This window comes from Triticum urartu, chromosome 6 (genome assembly GCF_003073215.2).
Source record: "Triticum urartu cultivar G1812 chromosome 6, Tu2.1, whole genome shotgun sequence".
Lineage (NCBI taxonomy): Eukaryota > Viridiplantae > Streptophyta > Magnoliopsida > Poales > Poaceae > Triticum > Triticum urartu.
Window position 1 is genome coordinate 273,030,724 of NC_053027.1, and position 5,685 is coordinate 273,036,408.

A 5,685-nucleotide genomic window follows, 5' to 3' on the forward strand; every position below is an offset into this window, starting at 1 on the left:
TTGAACCAAGATGTAGGTGATGAGGCCTTCAAGGTTGGCAAAAGGACCGATGACATTGGGTTCTGCATGTCGTGTGCCATCTGCCCTTGGAGATGAGGGACCAGGGTTGAAGTCTAACCCAAAAGTCTTCTTGTTCTGCTTCGCTGAGTTCTGAGCAAACTGGAAATTGCGCTTGAACAGATTGTCGTCACAACACCATAGCAGTGACGACGAGTGTGCATCAGCAGGCTGTGGTCCACGGACCATGCATGGATAGAAGCCTTGAGCAATGGCTTCATCTCTGGACCTGGGTAGAAGATTCTTGAATAGGATGTCTCCCCACCGTCTCTTGATGGCGTTTTTCTCAGCATACTCCTGGGTCACAAATCTGTATTTGAACCATTGTTCTGCCCAATATCTTCGAATCCATTGGATTCGGGTCTTGCGCTGACTGTAATCCTCTTCAAGATCTGTCTTGTACATTTCTGAGAGTTCATCTGGCAGATCTCTGGAGGTCTCACCACGACGCTTTTTGCCACCCTTCCTTGCTGCTTTCTCTGAAGCCATAAACTTTAACTTGAAAGGCTTCAAGACGTTCAAAGGCTTCAAAGGTTTTCGTTTGCTGGACCAACAAGAACTGGCTTCGGGGGAATTTATGTGGTGCTGTAAGAATTCTGCAAATGAATGCAGACTATGAGAACCAAAGGATTCTCCCACGGACATGTACCTGTGACAGCATTAAGGTGCGAGGGAAGGGGAAGAGGTCATATGCATTCTCAGAAGATTTTGAAGATAAATCAGTTTAGAAGACATTGACCTCATCGTGCGAAGACATTCACTTATAGATAAGAAGTTGGTTCCAGATTTGTACGAATCCACAGATCAGTACAAGTGAGGAATCTAAATACTTTGTGAAGCACAAGTGAATATACTAGGCATGTTATGAGATGCAGTATGAGAGAGATCTAGCTTGTGTGAACAGAAACTGCTTGTGGTAGAAAGTGACAGATCAATAGGATCAACGGTGCTGTAAAAAGGAGTTTTATTTACCACACTGAGAACTGCTAGACGGAGTGGGAGATGAGGCCGAGCAGTTCACTCTTCCGTGCCCTTACTTGGCGACGGAGGACACCTACGGTGATGGCGGAGAGGACGATGTTCGCGGTCGGCGTGAAGACGGCGTCGGAGAGGTTGCAGCAGCGAAGCGCTTCGTCGCCGGCGTCGTCAAGAGCTAGCGGTGGCGCTAGGGTTCGTGCGAGGGTGGAAGAAGAGATAATGACCGCTGTGAGTGTGTATTTATAGGCACAGGGGCGGCACTGTGCTATTACACAGGTGCCCCTGGCGATTCGCATCTGAGGAACAAGTGGCCAGTATGCGGAATTTTGGGGTTTGTTCCACGTCCCACGCACGCCTGGATTGTCGGGTGGTCGTTCCTACTTCTCCGGATTTCATGTGGAGGAATGAGCATTGAAAACGGACTTAATGGTTGTCTCTGTATCTTCTGCTGATAAGGACGCAGAGAAGACATTCGACAGTTTCAATAGATTGCATATGACTTGGAGAGATAGAGTTTGAGATATAAAGCATAGAGAAGTTGGGGTCCGATCACATTCACTTAGTTCAAAAGATTCAACACGAAGACATAGCTATAAGTGAATGATGTAGAGGACAGAACACTAGCATATATATATATATAATCAACATAGTGAAGATAATCATGAAAATATGTTGAGTTCGAAGCCAAACCAAATGTGAAGACATTGCAAGGTAACGCCATGAGTGAAACACTTCAAAATAGAACGTTTGGTGGTGGCGTTACCCACCGTATAGGAAGTATTAGACCCAGACACGGCGCACAATTATCGTGGTGCTCCGAAGTCAAATTCCACATTAATGTATTCACACTTAGAATGTATGTCTTCATTGATTGAAGATATACTTTACTTCATGTGTTGCACATCTAAGTCATCAATATGCATAAGGGTTAGGATGTGTGCCTGATCACAGGACATTTGAGGATTCCAGGATATTTAGCTCACACCGTAACTTGCAAAATCTCTTCTCATCCAAGGGCTTGGTGAAGATATCTGCCAATTGCTCTTCAGTGTTGACGTGTATGATATCAATGTCTTCCTTCACAACATGATCTCTGAGAAAGTGATGACGAATTTCAATGTGCTTTGTCTTCGAGTGCTGAACTGGGTTGTTGGCAATCTTGATGGCGCTTTCGTTGTCGCAGTAAAGTGGCACTTGCTTCAGATGAATGCCATAATCCTTGAGTGTTTGCTTCATCCACAGAAGCTGAGCGCAGCAAGATCCAGCAGCAATGTATTCAGATTCAGCAGTGGAGAGAGATACACAGTTCTGCTTCTTTGAAGACCAACATACAAGGAATCTCTCTCGAAAGTGACATGTGCCTGATGTAGACATGCGATCAACTTTGTCACCAGCATAATCAGCATCCGAGAATCCAACCAAATCAAACTCTGAGCCCTTTGGATACCATAATCCTAGAGTTGGGGTGTGAGCCAAATATCGAAGAATTCGCTTCACAGCTAAGTGATGCGACTCCTTTGGTGCCGCTTGAAATCGAGCACACATGCAAACACTAAGCATAATATCTGGCCTAGATGCACATAGATAAAGTAAAGAACCAATCATGGAGCGGTATACCTTTTGATCGAACTCTTTACCATTGTCGTCAGGACCCAGATGATGTTTGGCTGGCATTGGTGTTGTGAAGCCTTTGCAGTCTTGCATACCGAACTTCTTCAGGAAATCTTTGAGATACTTCTCTTGAGATATGAAGATGCCATTGCGTTGTTGTCGTATTTGAAGACCAAGGAAGAACTTCAGCTCCCCCATCATGGACATCTGATATTGCTCTTGCATCATATATCCAAACTCTTCACTGTACTTCTGATTGGTGCAGCCGAAGATAATGTCATCCACATATATTTTGCACACAAACAGTTCACCATCATATGTCTTCGTGAAAAGAGTGGGATCTAGGGAACCGGGTATGAAGCCTTTGCTCTTCAGGAAGTATTTGAGTGTGTCATACCAGGCCCTAGGGGCTTGTTTGAGGCCATACAGTGCCTTGTTGAGCTTGTATACCATGTCAGGATGTTTTGGATTTTCAAAGCCAGGCGGTTGTGCAACATACACTTCTTCTTCAATCTTGCCATTGAGAAAGGCACTTTTCACATCCATTTGATATAGAAGTATGTTATGATGATTTGCATAGGCCAGCAGTATGCATATGGCTTCAAGCCTAGCCACAGGAGCAAATGTTTCATCGAAGTCAATGCCTTCCACTTGAGTATATCCTTGAGCAACGAGACGAGCTTTGTTTCTGACAACTTGACCATGCTCATCTTGCTTGTTGCGGTATATCCATTTGGTGCCTATTATGTTGTGCTTCCGTGGATCAGGACGCTTAACCAGTTCCCATACATTATTTATCTCAAACTGTTGAAGCTCTTCTTGCATAGCTTGAATCCATTCAGGTTCCATGAAGGCTTCTTCAACTTTCTTGGGTTCGATATTGAGACGAATGCGAAGTGCCCACAGAAATTTGCTAGCTGAGTTGCCCTTGAACGAGTGAGTGGACCAGGTGCATTGATGCTATCAATTATTCTTTCAATCTGCACTTCATTGGCAACGCGAGGATATACAGGGCGAAGACTTTGCTCTTGCTATTCACTGTCGTTGTTGGAAGGAATGTCTTCAGGCTGAGCAATGTCTTCATGTTGATCAGGTGCTGAAATGATAAGTTCTTCTTCAGGATGAGCTTCAGAAGGTATAATCTCTCCAGTTCCCATTAGCTTGATTGATTCACTGGATGGAACTTCATCTAGCACATTTGGCAGTTGCTCTCTTTGTGAACCATTTGTCTCATCGAACCGCACATCCACTGTTTCAACCACTTTGTAATGAAAGAGATTTAAGACTCTGTAGGAGTGCGAATCCTTTCCATATCCAAGCATAAAACCCTCATGTGCTTTTGGTGCAAACTTTGAGGTGTGATGTGGGTCCTTGATCCAGCACCTTGCGCCACATACTCTGAAGTAACTGACATTTGGCTTTTTGCCAGTAAGGAGCTCATAAGATGTCTTGTTCAGTAGCTTGTGAAGATAAACACGATTGATTGTATGACATGCAGTATCAATGGCTTCAGTCCAGAATTTTCTTGGAGTCTTGTATTCATCTAGCATCGTTCTGGCCATCTCAATGAGTGTTCTGTTCTTGCGTTCGACGATGCCATTCTGCTGTGGCGTGTACGGAGCTGAGAATTCATGTGTGATGCCCAAGGTATTAAGATATGTATCAAGGCCAGTGTTCTTGAATTCAGTGCCATTGTCACTTCTGATGTGCTTTATCTTGGCGCCAAAATTGTTCATAGCACGATTGGCGAAGCATCTGAAGACATCCTGCACTTCAGTCTTGTAAAGGATTATGTGCACCCAAGTATATCTAGAGTAATCATCAACAATGACAAAGCCATAGAGGCAAGCAGTAGTGGTAAAAGTTGAGTAGTGAGTGGGACCAAAAAGATCCATGTGAAGCAGTTCGAAGGGTCGAGTAGTGGTCATGATTGTCTTCGAGGGATGTTTTGCCCTCGTCATCTTCCCTGCTTCACAGGCACCGCATAAGTGATCTTTCTTGAACTTGATGCCCTCGATGCCTATGACATGTTTCTTCTTCGCAAGGGTGTGAAGGTTCCTCATGCCAGCATGCCCAAGCCTCCGATGCCAAAGCCAGCATTCTGAAGCTTTTGCAAGAAGACATACTGCAAGTTGTGGCCCTGCTGAGAAATCTACCACATACAAATCATCTTTCCGATATCCTTCAAACACTAGAGACTTGTCAGATTCCATTAGTACAAGACAACGATATTTTCCAAATATTACGACCATGTTCAAATCGCAAAGCATTGAGACAGACATTAAGTTGAAACCAAGGGATTCAACAAGCATGACTTTGTCCATGTGTTGATCCTTTGAGATTGCAACTCTACCTAGACCCAATACCTTACTTTTACCAGTGTCAGCAAATGTGATGTGGCTCTTGTCGGATGGACGTAAGGTTGAGTCCATAAGGAGGCTTCTTTTGCCAGTCATGTGATTTGTACACCCACTGTCAATAATCCATTCTGAAGACTTTGAAGACACTGGTGTCGTACCCTACAGTGCAGTTAGGGGGATAGGCTTCACGAAGAGAATTGTGAAGCAAAAACATTTGACGAACCAGTGGGTTATGAAAACTTAGATCCAGATTAGGACTAATAGGGAGAGTAGCATGCGATTCAGGAACGAAGTACATAATGATGCCATTCGGACATTTTATCTTGCGCCCTACAAGATTTTTAAGGTCCCCAGCAATAGCGTCAGAAGATTTTAGTTTTCTGCTGGAGACCTTTCCCTGCAAAAGAGAGTTAAGCTTTCTTAACCACCCACATCTTCAAGGGTGGCTTAGAAGCAATAAGTCTAAGTGCAGCATCTGAGAATTTTGGTTTTGGAGCCCTAGCAAACAGTCTAGCAGGCGGACAATAGTACTCATAAGAATAGGCAGAATAGTTTTTGGTCATATGAACATGACGGTTTGATGAACCGCTCTCATATTCATATGCCTGAGTATGGTTTCCCTGCAAAACATTTGCGTTAGTGTGACTCAGGTGAGTCCTCTGTTTGTATGAAGCCTTTG